The sequence below is a fragment of the Mustela nivalis genome, assembly GCF_964662115.1.
Source record: "Mustela nivalis genome assembly, chromosome: 7".
Taxonomy (NCBI): Eukaryota; Metazoa; Chordata; class Mammalia; order Carnivora; family Mustelidae; genus Mustela; species Mustela nivalis.
In genome coordinates, this window is record NC_139026.1 from 64748422 (window position 1) to 64759796 (window position 11375).

The window sequence follows — 11375 nt, forward strand, 5'->3', positions numbered from 1 at the left end:
GCACCCAAATAGAGTTCCACTGTACTGAATTCACACTAGTTCTTTCTTTAGCCTTAGCGTTGTTTTCTGAGAAAATGGACCTTTTACATAACTAATCAAATCCCAGTTCCTGATGGTTAATAATTTGTTTGTTTATAACTTCTGTCTTTAAAATTTTCTCCCTCATACATATATCCATACATATATTTACATTTACTTCAAAATTATAGCGGACTCACAATTAAACTTAAGCTATATCTCTAATATGGATTAGGTTCTATTCTATTTATAGGTAATATAAAAAGCGTATCTTTCTACCCACCAAAGAAAATATCTGAACCATCTGGGAATGAGCAAGAAGATATGTTCTTTCTCTGTATGTAAATTCAAGTCAGATGGAAATGCAAGGTGTCAAGTTTGGTCTGCCCAAGAGACATTTTCACGCTTACAAACTCTTCCCTATCATTTGGGACATCCAGCCTGAATTCCAGCATTTTTTGTATTAAAGATAGAGTCCCATCCTTTTTCTGCAGAGGGATTACTTAAGATTGTTCCCAAAGACATAAAATTCAGGAGACAGCAAACAAGGAAGTGAGAAGTGGGAGAATGAATATTAAAATTGTTCAATTCAGTTGGGGAAGAGCTTAGGCAATTGGTCTTTTCATTGAGAGGATGGTTGCATCTGTCCCCTGTCTGTCCTACTCTGCTAGACATCTTGAGTAAGCTATCCAGGCATTATATTAAAAAATGTAAATATCTCTTTAGGTTCCATAACTCAGGAATGCTGGAGGATTCATGCTATCGAGATCAGCAGACGCTCAGTGTGAAAGCTTGTACTTCAGATTTCCAGGCTCTTAGCAATCATTAATAATCAATCATGGGACTCTTTCCTATTGAGATTTTCAAAGTTTTATAAAAATGACGTTGCAGAAAGCCACTATAGTTTGAAGCTAAAGCACGTGAACTTTGGAGCCAAACAACCTAGGTTCAAATGTTGTATCTGCCACTTCCTAGAGGTGTCATTTGGGAGAATCACTCTTTCTCTATACCTTGACTTCATTTGCAGTAAATTGTGTAAAGCAATGCTATCCACTTCACAGGATTGTTATGAGAAGAAAATCAGACAATGTGTGTAAGTGACTTAGAAAAGATTCTTACACATAGAAAGAGCTAAATGATTGGTAAACGTTTCTATTACTCCCTGCCTATGAAACTAAGCATGTTTTAGATGTTCCATTTCCCCGTCCTTGCATGAGGACCTCATCATGAGGGATGTCTGAACTGAAAAGAAATGTAGACATTTGATCTAGCACTGCACCCCTGTCCCATCACCTCCTATAAGGGAGGAAACATGGGCAGACAGGTTAAGTGATTTGTTCTGAGTTAGTAACAGAGTCAGAAGAACCGGATCGTCTCAGTTAATTTCGCTCTTAGGTGACCATCGGGTGCCTTTACAAGTCCACTACATCCATGCTACTTTGTACAATGCCAAAGCTCCCTTCCACCCCTAATGCGTGTGTGCGTGCACACACATGTGCGTCCGCACACACTCACACATCCTAGCAAGGACTAGCATGACTTTTCTTTGTGACATACCTAGTAAGTCAACAAAGATTAAGCTCCCTTTGTCAGTGAGAAAACTGGAATGTAGACCAGATTTGAGGATTGCTGAGGCTAAGACGGAACGAGGACTCCTACCCTACCTTCTATATGCGAATGCTCTGTTTTTGAGGAGTGATGAGCGTGTGAGCTGTTCTGGTATGGGTGCCCTGTGTCAGTGTTCTTGGCTGCTACTCAGCACCAAGGCAAGGCAGTGGATGCCAAAGACCCTTCTATAATTTTTTTTCTTCCCCAAGAAGAGAGCTCAAGAAAAACTCATTTTTGACAAGTGATTTAAAACAGATAACATATACTTTCCTTTCTGAACTCCAGGCTGGTGTGGTGTTACCCTCGGCCTCCATGCTCAGATCTGAGTGCTCTCAGGAGAGGCCTAGTGTTGACATTCATTTCTGTGTTTCTAAGTATTAACACACGTGGTGGGGAGCCTTTACAGTTACTCACTCACGCAGAGGCCGTGGGCGGCCCATTCGAGTCATTCTATTCTCTCCCCGATGCCCCATCAAGCTGCCGTGAGCCAGCATGGATATTGTTGTCGCGTTGGCAGGAAATCGGCTCCACTGGAACCCTCACAGCTGTGAAGAATGTAAAGATGAGCAAATAAAATGGGAATATAGATGACTGTTTAGAAAAGTTTCTAATTACATAAGGAGAGACCCAAAAACCTAAACACTCGAGCCCCCCAACTCTGAGTTGATGGCTTTGGGACAAAAGCATCACCGAATGACCACAAGCTCCCCTCATCCGTCTCTTCGTTCTCCCCTCATGCACAGGAGGGAAACCTCCCGCAATTTCTGTGCCACCCAAAGGAATGAATCCTGTCAAGTTTCATTTTCCTAACATGGAGTTGTTATAATAAGTTTAAGAGGCCACCAGAGCCCTCGGAGTTAGGAACAAATCGCAAATCATCATAACACTACACCTATTCCTATTTTATGACAGCAATAAATCAAAAGCAGCCTCACAGTGTGAAAACTAGCTACAGCCGTGACACAAGTGCCAGGTTCTCGGAGATGCCAATGCCCAAACGGCTTTAGCTTTGCCGTGTATGTTTTGGCTCCTGGAGGCTCAATTTTTCAATTAAGGATTAAAAAAAAAAAAAAAAAAAGTGTGTGTGTGTGTGTGTGTGTGTGTGTGTGAGAGAGAGAGAGAGAGAGAGAGAGAGAAAGGGAGAGAGAACAGCAGCTTTTGGTAAATTTGCCAGGCCAGACAATAAGGCTCTTGTTCTTTATGAATTTTATTTATTTGTGTTAGCTTTACTTTTCTGTTCATATGACTTTTGAAAGAGTATGGGATATGGCATCAAGCCAGAGAGTTGACATAAAATTGGACGTGACCTAGATCGTAAAGGAAACGCACACCTCCTGAAGATGCTACGTGGTTTGGTACCACCAAGGGCTTTTTAAAAGCTCACTCATGTTTCACCTACAAGTCTTGCTTCCCAGGTATTAGTTAGAACTCCCAGTGGCTTTGCATAATATTTCCTGCATGATTCCAGGCAGTTAGAATAACTTCAGGAGAGACATGGTGTGTACCCATCACTTCAGGTTGCTCTTTGCTGGTAGCAAGTGCCACTACAGTTACCTATGAAGCTGGGTGTCCTACTTCAGAGACTATTTTTTAGCTTTGACTTGCTTCCCGAAATAATGTTATCAGCTACTACTAACTAATAAAAAAATCAACAGAGCTAAGATTTTGAAACAATTAAATTGCTCTTAGAGTCAAAGCATATCTAGTTGCTAGCCTTTTCTTTGAGTTTATGCCAACAAATGTTTGAAAAAAAAATGACCTTTCTTTTTTTTTTTTTAAAGAAAATTATACTACAGTTATTTCACAACTTTAATTTAGGGATCACTGAAATTTGTTTTAAATATATAAAGGTATTATTGTTTTAAATATATCAGGGTGACTGGGTGGTTCATTCGGTTAAGTGTCTGCCTTTGGCTCAGGTTGTCATCTCGGGATCCTGGGATCAAGCCCCACGTCAGGCTCCCTGCTCAGCAAGGAGCCCCCTTCTTCCTCTTCCTTGCCCTCCCCACTGCTCATGCTTCCTCTCTGTCAAATAAATAAAGAACATTTTTAAAATAAAATAAAATCAATCAATAAATATATACTTGAATATAGATCCTATCAGATTAGCCTCACTCTGGTGTCCATAATCAAAATCAAAGATTCATCTTCGGTGCTGCTTCCTCTACAAACCTGTATCCATGGTAGTAGTCAGTTTCTTCCTTCGCCTTGTCTTACCATCACCCCCTTTCTGTGCGTGGAAGTCCAGGCCCTGAGCCATTCAGGGCAATATTGTCACAGCCACATGGCTGACTCCCTTTTGTCTTTCAAAACTCATCAGCCCTGCAGGCATGGCAATGTCAGGTTAATCTCTCTCAGCCTCCATTTTTACCCTCTTATTTCTTTAATGATTTAAGAGGCTCCAGTGACTGTCTACTGCTTGCCAGGTGGAAGCCTCCCATTGCTGATGAGGCACAGTTGGATGAGTCAAAAATTAGCCATCCCGTAGGCGCTCACAGACGGGGCCACCAACATGAACACGCCTCAGAGAGGTTATATCCGCCTGGGCTCATTGTGATGAAAGGCTGGTCTTTGACGTGTTTTTAGATACATTATATTTATTAGACTTCTCACTTGGTCCTGGAAAATTGATTCATTCTAATAACCACACAAAGACAGTTATAAACCAGGGCACAGTTTATTCATCTGCCGTGGGCCAACCACCAGCCTGCCTGGGAACAGGACTGGTCAGATGTGAACCAGGCACTCCCTTCCTGGTGAGTTGCTCCCCTCGGAGACAAGACTGTTTATCAGTGGGTGTGTGGGGAGCACAGATTGGAAAAAGGAAATTGATTGTTGCCTGAAGGAAATGTGCGTCACACTCATACAACCCAACACTGACCTACTCCACCCAAGGGATAGCTCAAGCTAAGAAGGAAATAGAACTATCCTTATCACATAAATCAAAACACCAATCTCCTGGAAAGGGATGGATTTAAAGGATTTTTAAAATTGTTATTACTTATTTGTATTAGCTTCCTACACAAAGAGAGAGAGAGAGAGAGAGCACTTGGTTTCTGCATTTTATGTCATGATAGTGTCTCTTTATGACGTGTTATTGCATATAGCCTTCCTTTCATTTTGGGTTCTCTTCATAATGAAGTAAGAGTTCATAAACGAGCTATTCCTAAATGGCAATGCAGTATGAGATAAAGTTACATGAATTCCAGCCATTGCTGAACTATAGTTTTTTCATTGTGCCCATTTCATGGCATCTGACTTCTTAACTTTGACTGTAAATACAAGTATTTACCTGACTTTCACTCATTTTCCCTCTCATATCATAAAATGGCCCTCAAATTCACTTCCTCATCATAAACCCTTCACTCTGCTAATAAAACCCTACCAAAAGCCTTTCTACCTCCTCTGCATTTGTTAATTCAACTATTTTTCATTCAAATCTTGCTTTTTGCCAAACACAAAGACCTTGCTCCCCTGGAATGAAGGTGTCAGATTATTATATAAATAACACAGAACAATTTGCTAAGAGCTGTAATAGGAGGTCATCACTATGTGAGGGGGAAACTCTGAAAAGAACATGATTCCCTGTATTCTTTGGAGTCACCATATGCTCACAGAAGAGGGGGTGCCTCCAGGTGATCTGTGAGGGTATGGTATGTAGAATAATGCCTTACATAGAGAACTACATCTTAGTCCCCAGAAACTGTGAATAGGTTATACTATGTGGAAAAGAAGAATTAAGAGTAAAGACGAAATTAAGATTGGTAATTCAGCTGGCCATGAGATGGGGAGAAAATCTTGGATTATGAGTGAGCTCAGTGCCATCACAAGGATCCTTAAGAGTGGGAGTAGAAAAAGACTCCGTGTCAGAGTGATGCGATAAAAGGCTTATATTGCTGAATTTAAAAATGGAGAGGGATTAGGAGACGACCAGTGTAGGAAGCCTCTACAAGCTTTTAGAAGGCAAAGAAACAGACTCTCTCCTCCAGAAAAGGATACTGCTCTGATCTTAGCGGACACCTTGATATTAGCTCAGAGAAACCCATTTGGGACTTCTGATCTCTAGAACAATAAGAAAATAAATTTATATTGTGTTACATGGCTGCATTTATGGTCATTGTTCTACAGCAGCAATAGCCAATGGATATAAAAAGTGAGCAGGATTTCACTGCAGGAAGCAGCTAGGGTTGGGCTTGTGGTCAGGGAACATTGCAATTAGTTGAGTATTTGTTGTGGTGAGGCACTTGATCAAGTGATTTCATGCATCATGACACACGAGAAGAGGGACCTCTGTATAGTCAATGATGATTCAATAAACTGTCGATAAAGGTTTTTAATGATTGAGACTAGAAAGGTTGCTTTGAGATCCACTGAGCAACGGTACCAAGAAGGTCATTACAGAAGTGTTGAAGAGACTGTGTTTGTCAAATTCTGGGAAATCAAGCACTGGGATACAGTGAACTGATCTGTAAAGTCACTCCCCCAACCTACAATTCCAATTTCTGTCCTGACAGTCACACCAAGACTGTGGAATGCCTCTTCCACAGGCACCTCATGGTTACTGCTTTTAGATTAAACTCATTCCAAGCCTCCTGCACAATCTAGTCGTTCTTCATAGTTCCCTGTTCCTGGCACCGTGAATGGCTCATCACCCAGGCTTAAAATTTCCAAATCCTCTCTGCCCCCACTTCTCTGCACTCGAAATCCTTCATCACCATGATTTTCTAACACCTTTCTCCTCTTTCACCTTCCTGATGTCACCCTTATCTGTGCCATTTTAACCTTGGACTATTATCTACGTTCTTTTCCCAATGAGCCATAAATTTCCCTTCCCCTCATCATACGTCCTTTATAAAGTTTCCTTGCTCTTTCCCTTCTCTGAACTCTTGCAACATGAATTGTTCTTCAAAACACGTAAAACTTCCTGCGAGAACGTCTCTACTCATGTTTCCCTGTGCCCTTTCTTACTCACTCCTTAACTCACCACTGCTGACCTCACTACTGTTGGTCATTCTATTGAAATGGTTCTCCCTGAAAGTCACAAGTGACCTTCTATTTATCAAATTTCAGGATCTATTTTGAGCCGCCCTCAATTTGACCTCTCTGTGACCTTGACATCATTGACTACTTTTATTTCTGATACTCTTCTCTTCCTTGGATTCTGAACTAACCTATTTTTGGTCTCCCCTTTTATTGTTTTACTGGTTACTTTAAAACTCCTCCAATGAGAATTCAGCCTCTTCTGTCCCACTAAAGCTGCTGTTTCCTACAGTCCTAATCTAAGTCCTCATCACTTTTCACCATATACTATACATCTCTTCTCTACGTATTGAATATACGTGTCATTTGGAAAATGTAAAACAACACTAGGATTTCTTAACTGATCATTCGAACTCTATCTTTCTAAATACTTTTTGCGTATCTGCTTTATGCTCAGTCACATGCTGAACATAGAAGAGAATTCTGAAGTGATGAAGATATAGTTTCTATCTTCTGAAAATTGGTAGTCAATATAGAGAGAGGAAGCATATACACATAAACATTGTTTTTAATTTTTTTTATTTTTTATAAACATGTAATATATTTTTATCCCCAGGAGTACAGGTCTGTGAATCGCCAGGTTTACACACTTCACAGCACTCACCAAGGCACATACCCTCCCCAATGTCCATAACCCCACTCCCTTCTCCCAACCCTCCTTCCCCCAGCAACCCTCAGTTTGTTTTGTGAGATTAAGAGTCACTTATGGTTTGTGTCCCTCCCAATCCCATCTTGTTTCATTTATTCTTCTCCTACGCCCATAGCGGCAATGTCCACAATAGCCAAACTATGGAAAGAACCTAGATGTCCATCAACAGATGAATGGATCAAGAAGATGTGGTATATATACACAATGGAATGCTATGCAGCCATCAAAAGAAATGAAATCTTGCCATTTGCGACAACGTGGATGGAACTAGAGCGTATCATGCTTAGCGAAATAAGTCAAGTGGAGAAAGACGACTATCATATGATCTCCCTGATATGAGGAAGTGGTGATGCAACACATAAACATTTTGAGAAGCAATCTAAGGCAGCATTCTTTCATTCACCAACAGACAATGACCATTATACAACACCAGTTGAGTGTGGGTACTAGATAAATGGCAATAAAGGAACGTCTCTTCTCTTATGGGTAAAGAGGACAAACACTAAGCACCCAGATAAAAAGCTTTTTCCTCTCTGTCCTTGAATTGAGGCACAAAGAGGAAGTTATATGAAGAGAATGCCATTTCCCAAGTTCTACCCTGCCTAGCATACTGCCTCCTTTTGACAGTTTTCACAGTTCCTCACCTGCAATAGATGTAACTTACATTAAATCTATTTTCCTGGGTGTGCCTGGGTGGCTCAGTCGTTCAGCGTCTGCTTCCCAAGGATGAAAACCTATCATCCTTATATTTTTTTTTAAAAAGTGAATTGAGGTAAATCAAAGGGGGAGACGAACCATGAGAGATTGTGACTCTGAGAAACAAACTGAGGGTTTTGGAGGGGGGGGCGGGGAAAGCAGTGAGCCTGGTGGTGGGTATTGCGGAGGGCATGGATTGCATGGAGCACTGGGTGTGGTGCATAAACAATGAATCTTGGAACACTGAAAAAATAAAATTAAATGTAAAAAAAAAAAAAAGAAGAAGAAGAAACCCATCTGAGGAATTAGAGCAAGGAAAATATTTCCCAGGTAAATTAGAACAGGACTTTCAAGATTGTCCAATCTCTTCTTAGTGAATTATTTATTTACTCATTTATAACTACAAATCAGACACCTGCATTTTCAGCCATTTCTTTCTCTAGTAAAATACACTCAAGTATCTTATCAGATAACAAATTTTAAACATTGGTATTTACACTAGATATAGACTGTACTATCCCTGGTATACAGCCACCCCTGGCAGACAGTAAAAAGGAACAAAACATTCTGGGTTCTTGCCTGAATGAGAATCAGATTAACTCGGGCATATCATGATGAAAATTTCCCTTTCTGGTCCATTAGGCTACAATTTCAAATGGTCTGGAAAATTTGGAGTGACATTCTTAAACCTGATTCTCCATCTGGAAATTTAGAGCCCACATTTCTTACTATTCTTACCAATAAGAAAGTTTTTGTTTTAACACAAAACAATAATTATTCTATTATATAAGTCTTGGGCACAGGGAAAGGAAGCAAATCTTCTATACACTGGTGCCTACCTAAATCCTGGTATAAAAACTATCAAAAGCTAGAATACTCATCAGATATCATCGTAGTAATAGATGTAATCACTGAAGCTTTGTGGATAAACGGAAAGAGAGATTTTGAGCTGCAAATACTTTAAAAATAGTTGCTCAATACACTAAACCAAAAAAAATAGTTTTCCTCGTGCAACATTTATTTTGATCCTTAGTCAGCCAAAAAATAGTATGAAGTTAACTTTTGCCCTGTTTCAAAACCATATTCTCTGCTAAAAATTCACTTTGCGTAAGAATATGCAGGTTCATCCAACTTAATCCTTACCAGTTTCTCTGGGCACACAAACAGGACTAGATATTAACTCTCAAAGTGAAGACAAAACTAGGCTATATTTTCAAGATTTTTATCAAAAATAGTATAGAAACAGACTGGTACATACATGATTGTCTGATTTATGACAAAAATGAGACAATACCACAGTAAGAAAAGGATGATTTTTTTCAAGAAATGCTACTTGGTTAATTGGATAGCTATCAGGGAACAATGCAGTTTGATTCCTAGCTCAATCTTTTCACAAACAGAGCATCGAATGAATTATAATTTACATAAGAGAGATGAAATAATAAAGATATTAAAAAAAGACGTAAGTAAATATCTCTGCTCTTGGGGTAAGCAAGACTATTTTAATAGACACAGCAAACATTAAACATAAAGAAAAATTGATAAACTGACTATATTAAAATTAAAGTTTTATTCTTCAGGAGACATCACTGAAGGATAAATAGGTAGCCCACAGAAGAAAAGAAGCTATTCACAAGGCATGTATTCAACAAGACTCACATTTAGAAACAAAAACCTATACATCAATATGAAGACTGACAACCCAAAAAAGAAGTGGGAAGGACTCAAGAAGCCATGTCATAGAAGATACCCAAATGGCCAATAAGAATCTGAAAGGTACCAAACTTCATTTAGTGTAAAACATTGCAAGCATGGCTCACTTCTTCCATCCTGTCTCTGCTCCCTTTGCCATGTGACTGTGTAGTACTGACTGACTCTGAATCTGAGCTAGACTGTGTGACTCACTTTGACCAATGGAATATTAGCAAATGTCATGCAAACAAAGTTTTGAAAAGCACTTGCACAATTGGGCTTGTTTGCTTTTGCACCTGTGCCATATCCATGAGAATCCTGGGGCTAGCCTGCTGGATGGAGATTGAGAGATGTGTAGAAGAGAGATGAGTAACCCCAGTCACACCAGCTGCAGCCAGCCTAAATCAGATGATAGTCAGCTGATACCCACAGGTATGTGAACAATCCCAGCCAAGAACAGCAGACCCGCCAAACCAGCCCCCCAGCTGACTCTATTCTTGGGATCAGCACATGGTTACTGTGAAATGCCACTGACATTTTGTGGTTGCCTGTTACGTAGCACTATTGTGGCACTAGATAAATAACACAAACAGTCATGAGAAAGATACAAATAAAAACTCACTGTAGTACTCTATATACAACAAAGATTTCTGAAATGGAAAAAAAGGAAAATCTCAAGTGTTAGCAAGAATTTAAAGCAATCAAAACTTTCACACATTGTTGGTGGGAGTGCAGCTTGGTTCAGTTGCTTTGGAAAACTGTTTGCAGTATCTTTTATAGTTGAACTTATGCGTACCCTGTGATTCCATTCCTAGGTATATACCAGGAGATGCTCGTTCATAAGAGACATGTATGAAAATGTTTGTAATAGAACTGTTTGTAATAATCAAACAACTAGAAACTACTCAAATGCCCATCAAATGTGGAATGGACAAATAAGTTACGGTATAGTCACAAAAAGAAATACTATGTAGCAGTTGGAATGAATTATCACACCTATAGTCTACCATATCAATAAAAGTCACAAACATAATATTGAACACAAGAAGCCAGAAAAAGGAGAGTACTTATTGTGTAACTCCATCTCTCTAATAAATTAAAACAACAAAAGGTAATCAATGCAATTAGAAATCAGGAAAGTACTTTTTCATTAAGTGAGGATAGCTATTGGAAGGAGGAGGAAAGGCATTTTGAGGTGGTGGAAATATTCTATTTCTTACTTAGTTACTGGTTATGTTTCTGTGTTCAGTTTGAAAAAATTTATTGAACCATAAACATTATGGACACACCTCTATATGTATAGTACACCTCATTTAAAAGGTTAAAAAAAAATCACAGGTTTACACCAAAGAGTGGGAATAGAAACAGGGTATCAGATATATTAGATAGAAATTCTTCTAGAGTTTAGTTGCATTTGACAGAAAAGTCAAAATAGCATTAGCATAACTATAGTAGTTTATTTCTCCTTCACATAAATTTCACAAAAATGAAATTCAATGGCAGGTAGTCCAAAATTGGCATGATTGGCTCCATAAATCAGAGCCTTTTCTCCTGCTGTGTCACTATTTCTGGGTTTCATGGTCCCAGATTGCTGTTCAAGTACAAGCCACCATAATTGCACTGTAACCAGCAGGGTCCATAAAGGATCCATAAAGGATCCATTCTCTCCTTT